General features: G+C 42.2%; 2 protein-coding genes and 1 long non-coding RNA gene across 3 annotated transcripts in view; 2 read left to right on the top strand and 1 right to left on the bottom strand.

Moving 5' to 3' along the window:
• The window catches only part of LOC142710434 (uncharacterized), a 151,550-nt gene that overhangs the window by 20,865 nt on the left and 106,982 nt on the right, over nucleotides 1-23,703 (bottom strand). The window lies entirely within an intron of this gene.
• The window catches only part of LOC142710433 (uncharacterized), a 108,779-nt gene that overhangs the window by 59,212 nt on the left and 25,864 nt on the right, over nucleotides 1-23,703 (top strand). The window lies entirely within an intron of this gene.
• On the top strand, nucleotides 13,598-15,611 carry LOC142710435 (uncharacterized). The gene is made up of 3 exons (XR_012869475.1): nucleotides 13,598-13,697; nucleotides 14,480-14,590; nucleotides 15,367-15,611. It is a non-coding gene; the product is annotated as an uncharacterized LOC142710435 (long non-coding RNA).

The following is a 23,703-nucleotide window of genomic DNA, read 5'->3' as shown; positions in this document are numbered from 1 at the left end:
ATGTCCTCTGATATCACATAATAACAGCCTGGACATGCTGGGAGTTGTAGTTCTCTCCTCTTATATCTCCTCCCTGTAATGTCCTCTGATATCACATAACAGTCTGGACATGCTGGGAGTTGTAGTTCTCTCCTCTTATATCTCCTCCCTGTAATGTCCTCTGATATCACATAATAACAGTCTGGACATGCTGGGAGTTGTAGTCCTCTCCTTTTATATCTCCTCCTGTAATGTCCTCTGATATCACATAATAACAGTCTGGACATGCTGGGAGTTGTAGTTCTCTCCTCATCTCCTCCTGTAATGTCCTCTGATATCACATAATAACAGCCTGGACATGCTGGGAGTTGTAGTTCTCTCCTCTTATATCTCCTCCTGTAATGTCCTCTGATATCACATAATAACTGCCTGGACATGCTGGGAGTTGTAGTCCTCTCCTCTTATACCTCCTCCTGTAATGTCCTCTGATATCACATAATAACAGTCTGGACATGCTGGGAGTTGTAGTCCTCTCCTCTTTTATCTCCTCCTGTAATGTCCTCTGATATCACATAATAACAGTCTGGACATGCTGGGAGTTGTAGTCCTCTCCTCTTATATCTCCTCCTGTAATGTTCTCTGATATCACATAATAACAGTCTGGACATGCTGGGAGTTGTAGTCCTCTCCTCTCTTATATCTCCTCCTGTAATGTCCTCTGATATCACATAATAACAGCCTGGACATGCTGGGAGTTGTAGTCCTCTCCTCTTATACATTCTCCTGTATTGTCCTCTGATAACACATAATAGCAGTCTGGACATGCTGGGAGTTGTAGTTCTCTCCTGTTATATATCCTCCTGTAATTTCCTCTGATATCACATAACAGTCTGGACATGCTGGGAGTTGTAGTCCTCTCCTCTTATATCTCCTCCTGTAATGTCCTCTGATATCACAAAATAACAGCCTGGACATGCTGGGAGTTGTAGCCCTCTCCTCTTATAGCTCCTCCTGTAATGTCCTCTGATATCCCATAATAACAGTCTGTACATGCTGGGAGTTGTAGTCCTTTCCTCTTATATCTCCTCCTGTAATGTCCTCTAATATCACATAACAGCCTGGACATGCTAGGAGTTGTAGTTCTCTCCTCTTATGTCTCCTCCCTGTAATGTCCTCTGATATCACATAATAACAGTCTGGACATGCTGGGAGTTGTAGTTCTCTCCTCTTATACCTCCTCCTGTAATGTCCTCTGATATCACATAATAACTGTCTGGACATGCTGGGAGTTGTAGTCCTCTCCTCTTATACCTCCTCCCTGTAATGTCCTCTGATATCACATAACAGTCTAGACATGCTGGGAGTTGTAGTTCTCTCCTCTTATAAATTCTCCTGTATTGTCCTCTGATATCCCATAATAACAGCATGCACATGCTGGGAGTTGTAGTTCTCTCCTCTTATACCCCCTCCTGTAATGTCCTCTGATATCACATAACAGCTTGGACAAGCTAGGAGTTGTAGTTCTCTCCCCTTTTACCCCCTCCCGTAATGTCCTCTGATATCACATAATAACAGTCTGGCCATGCTGGGAGTTGTAGTTCTCTCTTCTTATATCTCCTCCTGTAATCTCCTCTGATATCACATAATAACAGTCTGGACATGCTGGGAGTTGTAGTCCTCTCCTCTCTTATATCTCCTCCTGTAATGTCCTCTGATATAACATAATAACAGCCTGGACATGCTGGGAGTTGTAGTCCTCTCCTCTTATACCTCCTCCTGTAATGTCCTCTGATATCACATAATAACAGCCTGGACATGCTGGGAGTTGTAGTTCTCTCCTCTTATACCTCCTCCTGTAATGTCCTCTGATATCACATAATAACAGTCTGGACATGCTGGGAGTTGTAGTTCTCTCCTCTTATATCTCCTCCTGTAATGTCCTCTGATATCCCATAATAACAGTCTGGACATGCTGGGGGTTGTAGTCCTCTCCTCTTATACCTCCTCCTGTAATGTCCTCTGATTATAACATAATAACAGTCTGGACATGCTGGGAGTTGTAGTACTCTCCTCTTATACCTCCTCCTGTAATGTCCTCTGATATCACATAATAACAGTCTGGACATGCTGGGAGTTGTAGTCCTCTCTTATATCTCCTCCTGTAATGTCCTCTGATATCACATAATAACAGTCTGGACATGCTGGGAGTTGTAGTTCTCTCCTCATCTCCTCCTGTAATGTCCTCTGATATCACATAATAACAGTCTGGACATGCTGGGAGTTGTAGTTCTCTCCTCATATCTCCTCCTGTAATGTCCTCTGATATCACATAATAACAGTCTGGACATGCTGGGAGTTGTAGTCCTCTCCTCTTATCTCCTCCTGTAATGTCCTCTGATATCACATAATAACAGTCTGGACATGCTGGGAGTTGTAGTCCTCTCCTCTTATATCTCCTCCTGTAATGTCCTCTGATATCACATAACAGTCTGGACATGCTGGGAGTTGTAGTTCTCTCCTCATATCTCCTCCTGTAATGTCCTCTGATATCACATAATAACAGTCTGGACATGCTGGGAGTTGTAGTCCTCTCCTCTTATCTCCTCCTGTAATGTCCTCTGATATCACATAATAACAGTCTGGACATGCTGGGAGTTGTAGTCCTCTCCTCTTATATCTCCTCCTGTAATGTTCTCTGATATCACATAATAACAGTCTGGACATGCTGGGAGTTGTAGTTCTCTCCTCTTATGTCTCCTCCTGTAATGTCCTCTGATATCACATAATAACAGCCTGGACATGCTGGGAGTTGTAGTCCTCTCCTCTCTTATATCTCCTCCTGTAATGTCCTCTGATATCACATAATAACAGCCTGGACATGCTGGGAGTTGTAGTCCTCTCCTCTTATACATTCTCCTGTATTGTCCTCTGATAACACATAATAGCAGTCTGGACATGCTGGGAGTTGTAGTTCTCTCCTGTTATATATCCTCCTGTAATTTCCTCTGATATCACATAATAACAGTCTGGACATGCTGGGAGTTGTAGTCCTCTCCTCTCTTATATCTCCTCCTGTAATGTCCTCTGATATCACAAAATAACAGCCTGGACATGCTGGGAGTTGTAGTCCTCTCCTCTTATATCTCCTCCTGTAATGTCCTCTGATATCCCATAATAACAGTCTGGTCATGCTGGGAGTTGTAGTCCTCTCCTCTTAAACATTCTCCTGTATTGTCCTCTGATATCCCATAATAACAGCCTGGACATGTTGGGCGTTGTAGTACTCTCCTCTTATACCTCCTCCTGTAATGTCCTCTGATATCACATAATAACAGTCTGGACATGCTGGGAGTTGTAGTCCTCTCCTCTTATATCTCCTCCTGTAATGTCCTCTGATATCACATAATAACAGTCTGGACATGCTGGGAGTTGTAGTTCTCTCATATATCTCCTGTAATGTCCTCTGATATCACATAATAACAGCCTGGACATGCTGGGAGTTGTAGTTCTCTCCTCTTATATCTCCTCCCTGTAATGTCCTCTGATATCACATAACAGTCTGGACATGCTGGGAGTTGTAGTTCTCTCCTCTTATATCTCCTCCCTGTAATGTCCTCTGATATCACATAATAACAGTCTGGACATGCTGGGAGTTGTAGTCCTCTCCTTTTATATCTCCTCCTGTAATGTCCTCTGATATCACATAATAACAGTCTGGACATGCTGGGAGTTGTAGTTCTCTCCTCATCTCCTCCTGTAATGTCCTCTGATATCACATAATAACAGCCTGGACATGCTGGGAGTTGTAGTTCTCTCCTCTTATATCTCCTCCTGTAATGTCCTCTGATATCACATAATAACTGCCTGGACATGCTGGGAGTTGTAGTCCTCTCCTCTTATACCTCCTCCTGTAATGTCCTCTGATATCACATAATAACAGTCTGGACATGCTGGGAGTTGTAGTCCTCTCCTCTTTTATCTCCTCCTGTAATGTCCTCTGATATCACATAATAACAGTCTGGACATGCTGGGAGTTGTAGTCCTCTCCTCTTATATCTCCTCCTGTAATGTTCTCTGATATCACATAATAACAGTCTGGACATGCTGGGAGTTGTAGTCCTCTCCTCTCTTATATCTCCTCCTGTAATGTCCTCTGATATCACATAATAACAGCCTGGACATGCTGGGAGTTGTAGTCCTCTCCTCTTATACATTCTCCTGTATTGTCCTCTGATAACACATAATAGCAGTCTGGACATGCTGGGAGTTGTAGTTCTCTCCTGTTATATATCCTCCTGTAATTTCCTCTGATATCACATAACAGTCTGGACATGCTGGGAGTTGTAGTCCTCTCCTCTTATATCTCCTCCTGTAATGTCCTCTGATATCACAAAATAACAGCCTGGACATGCTGGGAGTTGTAGCCCTCTCCTCTTATAGCTCCTCCTGTAATGTCCTCTGATATCCCATAATAACAGTCTGTACATGCTGGGAGTTGTAGTCCTTTCCTCTTATATCTCCTCCTGTAATGTCCTCTAATATCACATAACAGCCTGGACATGCTAGGAGTTGTAGTTCTCTCCTCTTATGTCTCCTCCCTGTAATGTCCTCTGATATCACATAATAACAGTCTGGACATGCTGGGAGTTGTAGTTCTCTCCTCTTATACCTCCTCCTGTAATGTCCTCTGATATCACATAATAACTGTCTGGACATGCTGGGAGTTGTAGTCCTCTCCTCTTATACCTCCTCCCTGTAATGTCCTCTGATATCACATAACAGTCTAGACATGCTGGGAGTTGTAGTTCTCTCCTCTTATAAATTCTCCTGTATTGTCCTCTGATATCCCATAATAACAGCATGCACATGCTGGGAGTTGTAGTTCTCTCCTCTTATACCCCCTCCTGTAATGTCCTCTGATATCACATAACAGCTTGGACAAGCTAGGAGTTGTAGTTCTCTCCCCTTTTACCCCCTCCCGTAATGTCCTCTGATATCACATAATAACAGTCTGGCCATGCTGGGAGTTGTAGTTCTCTCTTCTTATATCTCCTCCTGTAATCTCCTCTGATATCACATAATAACAGTCTGGACATGCTGGGAGTTGTAGTCCTCTCCTCTCTTATATCTCCTCCTGTAATGTCCTCTGATATAACATAATAACAGCCTGGACATGCTGGGAGTTGTAGTCCTCTCCTCTTATACCTCCTCCTGTAATGTCCTCTGATATCACATAATAACAGCCTGGACATGCTGGGAGTTGTAGTTCTCTCCTCTTATACCTCCTCCTGTAATCTCCTCTGATATCACATAATAACAGTCTGGACATGCTGGGAGTTGTAGTCCTCTCCTCTCTTATATCTCCTCCTGTAATGTCCTCTGATATAACATAATAACAGCCTGGACATGCTGGGAGTTGTAGTCCTCTCCTCTTATACCTCCTCCTGTAATGTCCTCTGATATCACAAAATAACAGCCTGGACATGCTGGGAGTTGTAGCCCTCTCCTCTTATAGCTCCTCCTGTAATGTCCTCTGATATCCCATAATAACAGTCTGTACATGCTGGGAGTTGTAGTCCTTTCCTCTTATATCTCCTCCTGTAATGTCCTCTAATATCACATAACAGCCTGGACATGCTAGGAGTTGTAGTTCTCTCCTCTTATGTCTCCTCCCTGTAATGTCCTCTGATATCACATAATAACAGTCTGGACATGCTGGGAGTTGTAGTTCTCTCCTCTTATACCTCCTCCTGTAATGTCCTCTGATATCACATAATAACTGTCTGGACATGCTGGGAGTTGTAGTCCTCTCCTCTTATACCTCCTCCCTGTAATGTCCTCTGATATCACATAACAGTCTAGACATGCTGGGAGTTGTAGTTCTCTCCTCTTATAAATTCTCCTGTATTGTCCTCTGATATCCCATAATAACAGCATGCACATGCTGGGAGTTGTAGTTCTCTCCTCTTATACCCCCTCCTGTAATGTCCTCTGATATCACATAACAGCTTGGACAAGCTAGGAGTTGTAGTTCTCTCCCCTTTTACCCCCTCCCGTAATGTCCTCTGATATCACATAATAACAGTCTGGCCATGCTGGGAGTTGTAGTTCTCTCTTCTTATATCTCCTCCTGTAATCTCCTCTGATATCACATAATAACAGTCTGGACATGCTGGGAGTTGTAGTCCTCTCCTCTCTTATATCTCCTCCTGTAATGTCCTCTGATATAACATAATAACAGCCTGGACATGCTGGGAGTTGTAGTCCTCTCCTCTTATACCTCCTCCTGTAATGTCCTCTGATATCACATAATAACAGCCTGGACATGCTGGGAGTTGTAGTTCTCTCCTCTTATACCTCCTCCTGTAATGTCCTCTGATATCACATAATAACAGTCTGGACATGCTGGGAGTTGTAGTTCTCTCCTCTTATATCTCCTCCTGTAATGTCCTCTGATATCCCATAATAACAGTCTGGACATGCTGGGGGTTGTAGTCCTCTCCTCTTATACCTCCTCCTGTAATGTCCTCTGATTATAACATAATAACAGTCTGGACATGCTGGGAGTTGTAGTACTCTCCTCTTATACCTCCTCCTGTAATGTCCTCTGATATCACATAATAACAGTCTGGACATGCTGGGAGTTGTAGTCCTCTCTTATATCTCCTCCTGTAATGTCCTCTGATATCACATAATAACAGTCTGGACATGCTGGGAGTTGTAGTTCTCTCCTCATCTCCTCCTGTAATGTCCTCTGATATCACATAATAACAGTCTGGACATGCTGGGAGTTGTAGTTCTCTCCTCATATCTCCTCCTGTAATGTCCTCTGATATCACATAATAACAGTCTGGACATGCTGGGAGTTGTAGTCCTCTCCTCTTATCTCCTCCTGTAATGTCCTCTGATATCACATAATAACAGTCTGGACATGCTGGGAGTTGTAGTCCTCTCCTCTTATATCTCCTCCTGTAATGTCCTCTGATATCACATAATAACAGTCTGGACATGCTGGGAGTTGTAGTTCTCTCCTCATATCTCCTCCTGTAATGTCCTCTGATATCACATAATAACAGTCTGGACATGCTGGGAGTTGTAGTCCTCTCCTCTTATCTCCTCCTGTAATGTCCTCTGATATCACATAATAACAGTCTGGACATGCTGGGAGTTGTAGTCCTCTCCTCTTATATCTCCTCCTGTAATGTTCTCTGATATCACATAATAACAGTCTGGACATGCTGGGAGTTGTAGTTCTCTCCTCTTATGTCTCCTCCTGTAATGTCCTCTGATATCACATAATAACAGCCTGGACATGCTGGGAGTTGTAGTCCTCTCCTCTCTTATATCTCCTCCTGTAATGTCCTCTGATATCACATAATAACAGCCTGGACATGCTGGGAGTTGTAGTCCTCTCCTCTTATACATTCTCCTGTATTGTCCTCTGATAACACATAATAGCAGTCTGGACATGCTGGGAGTTGTAGTTCTCTCCTGTTATATATCCTCCTGTAATTTCCTCTGATATCACATAATAACAGTCTGGACATGCTGGGAGTTGTAGTCCTCTCCTCTCTTATATCTCCTCCTGTAATGTCCTCTGATATCACAAAATAACAGCCTGGACATGCTGGGAGTTGTAGTCCTCTCCTCTTATATCTCCTCCTGTAATGTCCTCTGATATCCCATAATAACAGTCTGGTCATGCTGGGAGTTGTAGTCCTCTCCTCTTAAACATTCTCCTGTATTGTCCTCTGATATCCCATAATAACAGCCTGGACATGTTGGGCGTTGTAGTTCTCTCCTCTTATACCCCCTCCTGTAATGTCCTCTGATATCCCATAATAACAGTCTGGACATGCTGGGAGTTGTAGTTCTCTCCTCTTATACCTCCTCCTGTAATGTCCTCTGATATCACATAATAACCGTCTGGACATGCTGGGAGTTGTAGTCCTCTCCTCTTATACCTCCTCCCTGTAATGTCCTCTGATATCACATAACAGTCTGGACATGCTGGGAGTTGTAGTTCTCTCCTCTTATATCTCCTCCTGTAATGTCCTCTGATATCACATAATAACCGTCTGGACATGCTGGGAGTTGTGGTCCTCTCCTCTTATACCTCCTCCTGTAATGTCCTCTGATATCACATAATTACAGTCTGGACATGCTGGGAGTTGTAGTTCTCTCCTCCTATACCTCCTCCTGTAATGTCCTCTGATATCACACAACAGCCTGGACATGCTGGGAGTTGTAGTTCTCTCTTATACCTCCCCCTGTAATGTCCTCTGATATCACATAATAACAGTCTGGACATGCTGGGAGTTGTAGTCCTCTCCTCTTATACCTCCTCCTGTAATGTCCTCTGATATCATATAATAACAGTCTGGACATGCTGGGAGTTGTAGTTCTCTCCTCTTATACCTCCTCCTGTAATGTCCTCTGATATCACAAAATAACAGTCTGGACATGCTGGGAGTTGTAGTCCTCTCCTCTTATATCTCCTCCTGTAATGTCCTCTGATATCACAAAATAACAGCCTGGACATGCTGGGAGTTGTAGTTCTCTCCTCTTATATCTCCTCCTGTAATGTCCTCTGATATCACATAATAACAGTCTGGTCATGCTGGGAGTTGTAGTTCTCTCCTCTTATATCTCCTCCTGTAATGTCCTCTGATATCACATAATAACAGTCTGGACATGCTGGGAGTTGTAGTCCTCTCCTCTTATAAATTCTCCTGTATTGTCCTCTGATATCCCATAATAACAGCCTGCACATGCTGGGAGTTGTAGTTCTCTCCTCTTATACCCCCTCCTGTAATGTCCTCTGATATCACATAACAGCTTGGACAAGCTGGGAGTTGTAGTTCTCTCCTCTTATACCCCCTCCCGTAATGTCCTCTGATATCACATAATAACAGTCTGGCCATGCTGGGAGTTGTAGTTCTCTCTTCTTATATCTCCTCCTGTAATGTCCTCTGATATAACATAATAACAGCCTGGACATGCTGGGAGTTGTAGTCCTCTCCTCTTATACCTCCTCCTGTAATGTCCTCTGATATCACATAATAACAGTCTGGACATGCTGGGAGTTGTAGTTCTCTCCTCTTATATCTCCTCCTGTAATGTCCTCTGATATCACATAATAACATTCTGGACATGCTGGGAGTTGTAGTTCTCTCCTCTTATACCTCCTCCTGTAATGTCCTCTGATATCACATAATAACAGCCTGGACATGCTGGGAGTTGTAGTTCTCTCCTCTTATACCTCCTCCTGTAATGTCCTCTGATATCACATAATAACAGTCTGGACATGCTGGGAGTTGTAGTTCTCTCCTCTTATGTCTCCTCCTGTAATGTCCTCTGATATAACATAATAACAGCCTGGACATGCTGGGAGTTGTAGTCCTCTCCTCTTATACATTCTCCTGTATTGTCCTCTGATAACACATAATAGCAGTCTGGACATGCTGGGAGTTGTAGTTCTCTCCTGTTATATATCCTCCTGTAATTTCCTCTGATATCACATAATAACAGTCTGGACATGCTGGGAGTTGTAGTTCTCTCCTCATATATCTCCTCCTGTAATGTCCTCTGATATCACATAACAGTCTGGACATGCTGGGAGTTGTAGTCCTCTCTTATATCTCCTCCTGTAATGTCCTCTGATATCACATAACAGTCTATACATGCTGGGAGTTGTAGTCCTCTCCTCTTATATCTCCTCCTGTAATGTCCTCTGATATCACATAATAACATCCTGGACATGTTGGGAGTTGTAGTCCTCTCCTCTTATATCTCCTCCTGTAATGTCCTCTGATATCACATAATAACAGTCTGGACATGCTGGGAGTTGTAGTCCTCTCCTCTTATATCTCCTCCTGTAATGTCCTCTGATATCCCATAATAACAGCCTGGACATGCTGGGAGTTGTAGTTCTCTCCTCTTATATCTCCTCCTGTAATGTCCTCTGATATCACATAATAACAGGCTGGACATGCTGGGAGTTGTAGTCCTCTCCTCTTATACCTCCTTCTGTAATGTCCTCTGATATCACATAATAACAGTCTGGACATGCTGGGAGTTGTAGTCCTCTCCTCTTATACCTCCTCCCTGTAATGTCCTCTGATATCACATAACAGTCTAGACATGCTGGGAGTTGTAGTTCTCTCCTCTTATATCTCCTCCTGTAATGTCCTCTGATATCACATAATAACCGTCTGGACATGCTGGGAGTTGTAGTTCTCTCCTCTTATACCTCCTCCTGTAATGTCCTCTGATATCACATAATTACAGTCTGGACATGCTGGGAGTTGTAGTTCTCTCCTCCTATACCTCCTCCTGTAATGTCCTCTGATATCACACAACAGCCTGGACATGCTGGGAGTTGTAGTTCTCTCTTATACCTCCCCCTGTAATGTCCTCTGATATCACATAATAACAGTCTGGACATGCTGGGAGTTGTAGTTCTCTCCTCTTATACCTCCTCCTGTAATGTCCTCTGATATCACAAAATAACAGTCTGGACATGCTGGGAGTTGTAGTCCTCTCGTCTTATATCTCCTCCTGTAATGTCCTCTGATATCACAAAATAACAGCCTGGACATGCTGGGAGTTGTAGTTCTCTCCTCTTATATCTCCTCCTGTAATGTCCTCTGATATCACATAATAACAGTCTGGTCATGCTGGGAGTTGTAGTTCTCTCCTCTTATACCTCCTCCTGTAATGTCCTCTGATATCACATAACAGTCTGGACATGCTGGGAGTTGTATTCCTCTCCTCTTATAAATTCTCCTGTATTGTCCTCTGATATCCCATAATAACAGCATGCACATGCTGGGAGTTGTAGTTCTCTCCTCTTATACCCCCTCCTGTAATGTCCTCTGATATCACATAACAGTCTAGACATGCTGGGAGTTGTAGTCCTCTCCTCTTATAAATTCTCCTGTATTGTCCTCTGATATCCCATAATAACAGTCTGGCCATGCTGGGAGTTGTAGTTCTCTCTTCTTATATCTCCTCCTGTAATGTCCTCTGATATCACATAATAACAGTCTGGACATGCTGGGAGTTGTAGTCCTCTCCTCTTATACCTCCTCCTGTAATGTCCTCTGATATCACATAATAACAGTCTGGACATGCTGGGAGTTGTAGTTCTCTCTTCTTATACCTCCTCCTGTAATGTTCTCTGATATCACATAATAACAGTCTGGACATGCTGGGAGTTGTAGTCCTCTCCTCTTATATCTCCTCCTGTAATGTCCTCTGATATAACATAATAACAGCCTGGACATGCTGGGAGTTGTAGTCCTCTCCTCTTATACCTCCTCCTGTAATGTCCTCTGATATCACATAATAACAGCCTGGACATGCTGGGAGTTGTAGTTCTCTCCTCTTATACCTCCTCCTGTAATGTCCTCTGATATCACATAATAACAGTCTGGACATGCTGGGAGTTGTAGTTCTCTCCTCTTATATCTCCTCCTGTAATGTCCTCTGATATCACATAATAACAGTCTGGACATGCTGGGGGTTGTAGTCCTCTCCTCTTATACCTCCTCCTGTAATGTCCTCTGATTATAACATAATAACAGTCTGGACATGCTGGGAGTTGTAGTACTCTCCTCTTATACCTCCTCCTGTAATGTCCTCTGATATCACATAATAACAGTCTGGACATGCTGGGAGTTGTAGTCCTCTCTTATATCTCCTCCTGTAATGTCCTCTGATATCACATAATAACAGTCTGGACATGCTGGGAGTTGTAGTTCTCTCCTCATCTCCTCCTGTAATGTCCTCTGATATCACATAATAACAGTCTGGACATGCTGGGAGTTGTAGTTCTCTCCTCATATCTCCTCCTGTAATGTCCTCTGATATCACATAATAACAGTCTGGACATGCTGGGAGTTGTAGTCCTCTCCTCTTATATCTCCTCCTGTAATGTTCTCTGATATCACATAATAACAGTCTGGACATGCTGGGAGTTGTAGTCCTCTCCTCTCCTCATCTCCTCCTGTAATGTCCTCTGATATCACATAATAACAGTCTGGACATGCTGGGAGTTGTAGTTCTCTCCTCATATCTCCTCCTGTAATGTCCTCTGATATCACATAATAACAGTCTGGACATGCTGGGAGTTGTAGTCCTCTCCTCTCTTATATCTCCTCCTGTAATGTCCTCTGATATAACATAATAACAGTCTGGACATGCTGGGAGTTGTAGTTCTCTCCTCTTATATCTCCTCCTGTAATGTCCTCTGATATCACATAATAACAGTCTGGACATGCTGGGAGTTGTAGTCCTCTCCTCTTATATATCCTCCTGTAATGTCCTCTGATATCACATAATAACAGCCCGGACATGCTGGGAGTTGTAGTCCTCTCCTCTTATATCTCCTCCTGTAATGTCCTCTGATATCACATAATAACAGTCTGGACATGCTGGGAGTTGTAGTTCTCTCCTCTTATATCTCCTCCTGTAATGTCCTCTGATATCACATAATAACAGAGGACATTACAGGAGGAGATATAAGAGGAGAAGACTACAACTCCCAGCATGTCCAGACTGTTATTATTTGATATCAGAGGACATTACAGGAGGAGATATAAGAGGAGAGAACTACAACTCCCAGCATGTCCAGACTGTTATTATGTGATATCAGAGGACATTACAGGAGGAGATATAAGAGGAGAGAACTACAACTCCCAGCATGTCCAGGCTGTTCTTATGTGATATCAGAGGACATTACAGGAGGAGGTATAAGAGAGAACTACAACTCCCAGCATGTCCAGACTGTTATTATGTGATATCAGAGGACATTACAGGAAGAGATATAAGAGGAGAGAACTACATCTCCCAGCATGTCCAGGCTGTTATTATGTGATATCAGAGGACATTACAGGAGGAGATATAAGAGGAGAGAACTACAACTCCCAGCATGTCCAGGCTGTTATTATGTGATATCAGAGGACAATACAGGGGGAGATATAAGAGGAGAGAACTACAACTCCCAGCATGTCCCGGCTGTTATTATGTGATATCAGAGGACATTACAGGAGGAGGTATAAGAGAGAACTACAACTCCCAGCATGTCCAGGCTGTTATTATGTGATATCAGAGGACATTACAGGAGGAGGTATAAGAGAGGACTACAACTCCCAGCATGTCCAGGCAGTTATTATGTGATATCAGAGGACATTACAGGAGGAGATATAAGAGAAGAGAACTACAACCCTCAGCATGTCCAGACTGTTATTATGTGATATCAGAGGACATTACAGGAGGAGATATAAGAGGAGAGAACTACAACTCCCAGCATCTCCCGGCTGTTATTATGTGATATCAGAGGACATTACAGGGGGATATATAAGACGAGAGGACTACAACTCCCAGCATGTCCAGACTGTTATTATGTGATATCAGAGGACATTACAGGAGGAGATATAAGAGGAGAGAACTACAACCCTCAGCATGTCCAGACTGTTATTATGTGATAGTAGTATACCTACATGAAGAACACCACGAAAGAAATTCCCCAGATACATTTATCGCAGTCACAAAATCTGACCCATCACATAATAACCCATACACACATAATGGATTGTCTGGTGGTTCAGGACCCCAAAGTGTCAAGTCTATATTTATTACCGAAAATACACAAAAATCTTAACCTACCACCAGGGCGACCTATCATCTCCGGGAGAGAGAATGTTTGTGATAATGTGAGTAAATACATTGACACAATTCTGAAACCAATGGTGGAGACTTTACCATCTTATCTCCGTGATTCGGCTGATCTCCTTAAAAAATTGGAAGGTGTTCAACTTGAACCCAATATGCTACTGGCAACATGTGACGTTGAATCACTGTATACAAATATCCGCCACCAAGATGGCCTTCAGGCAGTGGCTTATTTTCTAAGGATGACAGACAATGATTCGGCCAAATCACAGTTGGTTTTAACTTTATTGGAATTTGTGCTCTCACACAATTTTTTCACTTTCAACGGATCTTTCTACCTCCAGCTCCAGGGAACGGCGATGGGGTCAGCTTGTGCTCCCTCATACGCTAATTTGTTCCTGGGGCTGTGGGAGAGGGACCTTTTCCTGTCAGACCGTTTTTCATCTATGAGTAAGGTGGTCCTCTGGACCAGATTCATCGATGACATTTTCATCATCTGGCAGGGCACCCAAGGGGAATTTGATTCCTTCATGGGTGAGTTGAATGTAAATGAGGTCAATATACGATTGACTTGGAAAACTAGCTCAACAGCCATCGATTTTTTGGATGTTTTGATCAAAAGTGATAGGACTGGCTGTATTCAAACTGATTTACACAGAAAGGAAACGTCGGTTAACTCCTATTTGCATGCCTCTTCTTCGCATCCTCCACATATGATTCGATCTATCCCGATCGGACAATTTTTGAGAATACGTAGATTATGCTCATCTGATGATGATTTTGAAAGACAAGCGACCATCCTTAAACAGCGTTTCTCCGATAGGGGCTACACCAGGAGATGCATTAATCGAGCGTACAATAGGGCGTGCAGAGCTACACGGACTCAATTGCTTCATCCCACTACTACAAAGAAAACTGCTGACACTAAAATCAGGTATGTCACTACGTTTCATGATAGATGGGGTGAGATGCAGAAATGTCTGTCTAAGCATTGGTCAGTTTTACAAACTGATGGTGTTTTAGCTGAGTTATTACCGGTCAAACCAGCATTTGCATCAAGAAGAGCTAGGAACCTTCGTGACACTCTGGTTTATAGCTATCATCAACCCCAGTTAGCTAAAACCATATTCGGAGCATCCAAACCCAGATGGGGGTGTAAACCATGTGGGAGATGCATTGCATGCCCGAATGTTGTTTGCAGTGATGACTTTGTGGACTCATCAGGGCAATATAAATATAAGATCACTTGGCCCATTAATTGTAACACAAAGGGTGTAATTTATTATGCTTATTGCCCCTGCCCTAAGATCTATATTGGGCTTACTACTAGAGAATTGAAAACACGTACGAGGGAGCATGTCAATAGTATTGAGGCAGCTAGGGGAACAGCTTTGGACAAAATTGAATTTTTGAAAACCCTGCCACGACATTTTGCTCAGTACCATAATTGCGCATCCAAATCTTTGAAGATTAAGGGCATTGACCATGTACAACTGGATATGAGGGGAGGATCCCTAATGAAGAAATTGTTAAGAGTTGAATCCAAATGGATTTGGAAATTAAAAACATTACAACCTAATGGCTTAAATGAAAGCCTGGGTTTCGCAGCTTTCCTGTAGAGTGTCAGTATCTTTCATGGTGTTGTTTTTAATATGTCCGTGGTTCGTGTATAAGTTTTAATATAAATATGCTTTGTGCTTTTGTTTTTAGTTATATGGATTGACTTTCCAACCTTTTGAGAACCTGATATGATCCACAATTCTGATGCTTCCCTATTTGGTTGAATGAGATTTTCCACCTTCCCATCCTTCTAATCTGTTTACTAAACGGGCCATTGGAAGAGAGAAATTTGTTTAGCGATTTATGTATTTTTATGTATTTAAGTGTGGTCTTTGCAACTCTTATGGATGGATCTATGTATTCACTTATTATAGCAGTAAAATATGAATATTAATATATATACGGATATATGGATTGACTTATGTGTTGACTTAGTGCCAATCATGTTTGATCATTCATTCATTCATTCATTAAATTGAAAGAAATGTATATATCTTGGCAATATTTTATTGTACGCATTGGTTTTTGCTATATTGAATGGTATTCACACATATGTGCATATATATATATGCATATGTGTTGTGAAGATATTTCTGTTGCAATAATATCTACATAATGTTTACATAATATTTATTTAATATTTATCTGATGGTTGATTTGTGTAGAAGTGTATGGTTTATAGTTTATAGTTTATTTTGCATTAATGTAAATGGACTGACAACAATTAGTTTTCCAATTCTTGTATTATATTTTAAATTGCAATATCATGGATTTTTTATGTGATATAAATATATACATATATTTTTCACCTACTATATAATTGTTTTTCTATATTATATTTATTTATTTATAATTGTGTATCCAATGCCTAGATAGATATACTTTATTATAGTTTATATATGATATTTATCTCTATATTCATATATTTTCTATTTTATTTTAATAAATTTATTCACATATTCTTATATATGTTTGTTTTGGGTATGTTAGCTTCTGTATTTAATGTATGATTAATCACACTTTTATTGGTGTTAAATAAGATATAAGTTTCACTTTTATTTTCACTCTTGTTGTTGTAATCTTGCATTTATTTATTATTGGTATATGTTTGATATTATGTACCTCTTGTTGTATGTCTTCATTTTACATTATTTGTTGGTATGCGTTTGTATTCATATACGCATACTATTTACCACTGTTCACACACCAATAGGGAAAGGTTAGGGAAAGGAATAATAAATAATAAAAATTAATAAAAATATATTTTTTTAAAAAATCTTTTTAAACAACAATATTCATAAATGAAATAGACATATATATTTGTACTTGTGATCTAATGTGTGTTGTGTATGTATGTATTCACTTATACACTTTGTATTTATTTTAGGAGTAAGTATTTGTTTTGGCATTGTGTATTCATTTATTCATTTTTTATTAATTTTTGATCCATTTTCTTTAGAAGTTATTCACCTATTTAATATTCGTTATTTATTAATTTTGTTGGCAAGTATGCATGTATGTATATATAACTCGTTTTCATGAATTCCATCTTTAATTGTAATGTTATTTTTGTGCTAGATCACTGAGTGCATGATACGGCCCGTAGTATATATTTTAATTTATCTTTTGAGCTGTTTTTCTTTCTCTCCCATGTTCCGCTTTGCCTCCCCCGTCCCTTTCGTACATCTGGTTTTTATGTATTAACCTTTGTGTATTCGTCTTGTCACTGTGTCTTGATGTGCGGCAAGCGTTGCTATGGTTGCATCTTCCGGCTTGGGGCCGGATCGTGGGTCAGGTGATCTCACTCTCCAGTGTGTTCGGATTTAACACACCGGCATTTATCTCCTGCAACGACGTCAGTACAATCTCCTGCACCGAGACACAGCTGCTGCATCCTTCTAATATAGAAGGTGATTGGACGAGGGCAGCTTTATAGGGACGGCATCTTCAATCACAACACCACCCCCAGACGAAGGCTTCCGGGCCGAAACGCGCGTCGGGGTTGACACCAGAGACGGTGACCTGTCACAATGGGTATGAACTCCGCTTCCAGCATATGTCTGTGTTCCAGCTAAAGCTTTTTTCTACCACATCTAATCTAATGGGTGTTTGAGTGTCTGCAACTGGGGCTGACATTACAGCTATTGCCCTGCTCGTATTTCATGTGTCTGTTTTCACTTGTTTAAATTTGAGCCATGTATTTTACTTGTGCATGGTACTAGTATTTGTATTGTTTCTTTACTGATTTTTGCATCTGGCCTTATTCAGGGGTATTTATACTTTTGTACGTCATTCATTGATGCTTACTTAATTTATACTTTAAAAATGTGAAAGAGATACATACGGGGGAGTTTTGCCCTATGTGCTGAATAGCCCATTTTGCTGGTGAATGTATCTGAATATGTATATGACGCTACACAATTGTAACCCACTGTGGATGTATTCCTGTATCTGAACAGTGTTGCCTTTTACCCATATATCTGGAATTATTATATACAATTAATCTGGTTGTCTTTCTGTACTGTGGATATCATCTCTGTTTTAACTTTTTGTGGCATTTTTTAGATGTATTCAATAAATTTTCTATTTTAAAGTTACTTTTGGTGTGTCAGACTCCGATTTATAGGTTTTTGTTATTATGTGATATCAGAGGACATTACAGGAGGAGATATAAGAGAAGAGAACTACAACTCCCAGCATGTCCAGACTGTTATTATGTGATATCAGAGGACATTACAGGAGGAGATATAAGAGGAGGGAACTACAACTCCCAGCATGTCCAGGCAGTTATTATGTGATATCAGAGGACATTACAGGAGGAGATATAAGAGAAGAGAACTACAACTCCCAGCATGTCCAGGCTGTTATTATGTGATATCAGAGGACATTACAGGAGGAGATATAAGAGGAGAGAACTACAACTCCCAGCATTCCTCTGGCTCCTCCTCTCACACAATTGCTGACAACCTATAGAAGAGTTAACACTGAATCATCACCTGATCACACGTCAAATAGCCCCGCCCCTCACAGCCCCGCCCTTCATGGCACGTGGTTATCGCCTGACCACACTTTTTACGGCACAGAAGCCCCGCCTCCTCGCATAGCCCCGCCCGTCATTTCACGCGTTTAAAGGGGTATTCCGGAACTAAAAAATTACATTTATTTAAATAAAACAATGAAAAAGATATAACTTTCCAATGTACTTACGTTTCATCAGATGGCTGTAGCGTCGTATATCCTCCTCCGTCGCCGTCCCCTTAGCAATGCAAAATCTGCACTTCCTGTGCAGACCCGTCCATTTGGTCTTCTGCCTTGCTTCCGGTTTCCGGCTTTCACACTGTACGGTTACGTCAAAAATGACGTAACCGTACCACGTGCTTCTTTATTGAATTAGAGCATGCGTGGTGAACACACTCCACCGCGCATGCTCTGTGAAATTATGTGGCTGCGTCTTCAGCGGCCGTGTATATTACACTGCGCATGCGCAAGGTTGAAGGTGTGTAGCGGTGTGTATACGAAGTTGCAGGAATAACGGCCGTTTCGGCCGTCTTCCCGACAGGTGCAGGAGCTGTGACAGCTGCTGTCTCGTACAGCAGCTGCCGCAGCTCCTACAGCGGGGACCGATCGCTGTGTCCCCGCTGATTAACCCCTTAAAAGCCGCGTTCTATAGAGATCGCGGGTTTTTAGGGGTTAAGTTACCATCGCCGGCCTGCTACACGATAGCGGCCGGCGATGGTTACTATGGCAACCGGACACCAAACAAAGGCGTCCGGCTATGCCATCGACGGAAGCCTAGTGGGTCCTGACAAAGTCAGGACCCACTATGCTTGCTGTCAGTGAATAGCTGACAGTTCTAATACACTGCACTACGGATGTAGTGCAGTGTATTAGAATAGCGATCAGGGCCTCCTGCCCTCAAGTCCCCTAATGGGACAAAGTAATAAAGTTAAAAAAAAGTTAAAAAAGATGTGTAAAAATAAGAAATTAAAAGTTAAAAAAATCCCCCTTTTTTTCCCTTATCAGTCCTTTTTTATTAATAAAAATATATAAATAAACGATACATAATTGGTATCGCCGCGTCCGTAACGGCCTGAACTACAAAATTATTTTGTTATTTATCCCGCGCGGTGAACGCCGTAAAAGAAAATAATAATATACCGTACCAAAATCACAATTGTTTGGTCACTTCACCTCCCAAAAAATGTATTAAAAATAGATCAAAAAGTTGCATTTACCGAAAAATGGTCCTGATCGAAACTACAGTTCGTTACGCAAAAAATAAGTCCTCGCACGGCTTTATTGATGGAAAAATAATAAAGTTCTTGCTCTTAGAATAAGGAACACAAAAAGTGAATGATTGTTTACAAAACGTATTTTATTGTGCAAACGCCATAAGACATAAAAAAAACTATAAACATCTGGTGTCACCGTAAGGCCGTGTTTACACAAGCGTGTGCATTTTGTGCAAGCAAAAAGCGCGGCGTTTTGCGTGCGCAAAAAGCACTTAACAGCTCCGTGTGTCAGCCCTTTATGATGCGCGGCTGCCTGGTTTTCGCGCAGCCGCCATCATTATGACACTCCGTTTGGATGTTTGTAAACAGAAAAGAACGTGGTGCTTTTCTGTTTTCATTCATCCTTTACAGTGCTGTTGCACGAATCACGCGCGTCCCACGGAATTGCTTCCGTGCGACATGCGTGGTTTTCACACACCCATTGACTTCAATGGGTGCGTGATGCGCGAACAGCGCACAAATATAGGACGTCGTGCGTTTCACGCAGCGGACATACGCTGCGTGAAAATCACGCCCACCTGGCTGCACGGCCCCATAGACTAACATAGGTCCCTGCGACGCGCGTTGCACGGATGTATAACACGCTCGTGTAAATGAGCCCTAATCGTATCGCCCCGCAGAATAAAGTGAATATGTCATTTATAGCGCACGGTGACGCTGTAAAAATAATAGATTAAAAAAACAATAGTAGAATTGCTGTTTTTTAGTCACCACGCCACCTAAAAATAGAATAAAAACTGATCAAAAAGCCGTATGGACCCCAAGAAAACTACAATGAATTCCTCAAGGGGGTCTAGTTTCCAAATTGGGGGCACCTTTTGGGGGTTTCCACTGTTTTGGTACCAGAAGACCTCTTCAAACCGTTTAACCCCTTAATGACCGGGCTATTTTGCACGACCAAGGATTATTTTTGTTTTTTTCACGGTCACATTCCAAGAGTCGTAACTCTTTTTTTATTCCGTCGCCATCGCCGTATAAGGGCTTGTTTTTTGCGGGACGAGTTGTATTTTGTAATTGTACCATTTTTAGATGCTTTTAATATATTGATTAACTTTTATTAACTTTATTTTAGGAGAGAATTGAAAATAAGCAGCTATTCCAGCATTGATTTTCACGTTATAAATTTACGCCGTTTACTATGCAGCATAAATAACATGTTACCTTTATTCTATGGCTCGGCACGGTTACGGGGATACCAAATATGTAAAGGTTTTATATGTTTTCCTACGTTTGCACAATAAAAACCCTTTTAGAAAAAAATTACTTGTTTTTGCATCGCCGCGTTCCAAGAGCCGTAACGGTTTTATTTTTCCGTCGATGTGGCCGTACGTGGGCTTGATTTTTGCGGGACAATGTGTAGTTTTCATTAGTACTATTTTGGGGTACATAGGACTTAGATTAATTTTTATTTAATTTTTTATGGTGGGAATGGGAGAAAAGAGCGAATTTTGCCGTTGTTTTTTTGGACGCCGTTCATCCAGCGGTTTAATTAATGTGTTAATTTTATTGTTCAAGTGGTTACGATCGCGGGGATACCATATATGTGTGTGTGTGATTTGTTTTGACACTTTTACTTTAAAAAAACCACTTTTTGGGCAAAAAAAGTAGTTTTATTTGATTTTCACTGTAATTTTTTTTTTGTTTTTTCACCAACTTTATTTAACGGATTGACATTTTTTTTTTAGTCCCACCATGGGACTTCACTATGCGATGTGCCGATCGCATATATAATGCTTTGGTATACTTCGTATACCAAAGCATTATTGCCTGTCAGTATAAAACAGAGGGAGCTCCCTCCCTCTGTCAAACACATTAGATGCCGCTGTCACTATTGACAGCGGCATTTAATGGGTTAAACTGCCGGAATCGGAGCGCGCTTCGATTCCCGCAGTTGCAGCAGGAGCCAGGCTGTGTATAACAGCAGTGCTCCTGCCGCTGATCGTGTGGGTACACTGGCAGTACCCGCGCCATCACAGGACGGATATATCCCTCCTCCTGCGCGAACTAGCAGCTGCAGAGGACTGATATATCCGCCCTTCGGCGTTAAGAGGTTAAAAACGCAGATATCCAGTGATTTCAGCTTGTGCTATCAGTTAGGCCTCATTTACACGAGCGTATTATACGCGCGTGCGACGCGCGTGCTTTTCACGCGTGTCGTACGCACCTATAATAGTCTATGGGGCTGTTTAGACGATGCGTGAATTTTGCGCTGCGTGAGTGCGTTGCGTAAAACTCACGACATGTTCTATATTCTTGCGTTTTTCACGCAACACGCACCCATTGACTTCAATGGGTGCGTGAAAACAACGCATGCCACACTGACGGTCCTGCGTTGCATGCGCGAAAATCACGCAAGAGCTGTCAAAAGGATGAATGTAAACAGAAAAGCACCACGTGCTTTTCTGGTTACAAACATCCAAACGGAGTGTCAAATTAGAGATGAGCGCACCGAACTTCACCGGGTTCGGCCGAACTCGTTTTAACCGAACCCGGCAAAAAATGTTCGGGTACGCGACGTCAGGAGACAGTCACTGCCCACGGTGCTCAAAGACTTAAACTGTTTCAGCACCATGGACAGTGACTTTCGATCACAATATACATATACGTGTAAAAAAAAACAGAAGTTCTGACTTACCGATAAGTCCCGGCTCCTTCCTCCAGTCCGACCTCCCGGGATGACAATTCAGGCCAAGTGACAGCTGCAGCCAATCACAGGCCAAGCACAGGCTGCAGCCAATCACAGGCTGCAGCGGTCTCATGGCCTGCCGCGTCATCCTGGGAGGTGGGGCCGGATGACAAGAGAGGGACGCGTCACCAAGGCAACGGCCGGGAGACCGGACTGGAGGAAGCAGGCAGTTCATGGTAAGTGTGAACGTCTTTTTTTATTCACAGGTTGGTGTATATTGTGTTCGGCATTCACTGTCGAGGGTGCTGAAAGAGTTACTGCCGATCAGTTAGCTCTTTCAGCACCTTGGACAGTGACGGGCGTTGACTAGCCTCATCTCTATGATGGCGGCTGCGCGAAAATCACGCAGCCGCGCATCATACACGGATGACACACGGAGCTGTCAATTGCCTTTTGCGCACGCAAAACGCAGCGTTTTTTTGCGCGCGCAAAACGCACACGCTCGTGTAAATGAGGCCTAATAGAATGAGAGCACCAAAATGAAGACTGAGATTGCAGAAGTTAGTAGAGCTGGGTGTAGTAGGCGGAGCAAGTGCACTGCTGCATGCACATTGCATGCTGGGACTAGAGCAGTGCATGCAGGGAGGAGAAACACAGGAAGAGAAGAGGAATGAACTTACTGAGCAAAACAAACCTCTCCAGGTAAACAATAGGGAGTTATGTTACTAAAACCATTTATTATCAGGAAAAAGATAGTCAGAGCACACTAATATATTAATAGAGGAACATTGCATTGATTTAAAAAAAAAAAAAAAGGATTGGAAAACCCCTTTAAACACGCCCAGTTGTACTTTTCAAGCCTCATTTGCATAAATACAAAAATGGTCATAACTTGGCCAAAAATGCTCGTTTTTTAAAAATAAAAACGTTACTGTAATCCACATTGCAGCGCCGATCACAGGCAATAGCACACAGGGGCTGCAAAATCTGGTGACAGAGCCTCTTTAAAGACAAAATGGGAAAAAGGTTTTATTTTATATTTAATAATAATTTGTAGAGAACTAAAAACTTTATCGAACTATTATTACCAAATGGCATTATTCTTCTGGGGGACGTGATCTAGTGATGATTAGATCGCTGGTACAATACACTGTACCACTAATATCGCAGTATATCGTGATTACGTTTAAGGGGTTAATGGGAGCAGAAAGATGGCGGACCTTCATAACCACAGGCTGCCATGACAGCCATCCATACCCCGTGATCGTAGTGAGAGGGGCCGATAATCTGTCACAGAGGACGCCCCCTCTCTTTCTTACAGCTTAGATTCTGCAGTCGCTATTGACCACGGCTGTTAGGGATCTGCCAGGTACTTCATCTAGGTATACTCCTGGGATTAATCAATCCACACCTGAGGCCAGACCTGTTCGACTGACACCATCTCCCACCAACCAGGGTGGCAGGCTCAGGAGTGGGAGAGCCTATCGCGGCCTGGTCTGTCGGAGTTAGCTCCGCCCCCTGTCCTTTATTACCTGCCCTGTTCTCTCCCTCAGTGCTTGTAATTCTTTT

Source organism: Rhinoderma darwinii, unplaced genomic scaffold, assembly GCF_050947455.1.
Source record: "Rhinoderma darwinii isolate aRhiDar2 unplaced genomic scaffold, aRhiDar2.hap1 Scaffold_425, whole genome shotgun sequence".
Classification (NCBI taxonomy): Eukaryota; Metazoa; Chordata; class Amphibia; order Anura; family Rhinodermatidae; genus Rhinoderma; species Rhinoderma darwinii.
Note: the sequence above shows the minus strand (reverse complement) of the source record. Positions and strands in the feature narration are given on the sequence as shown.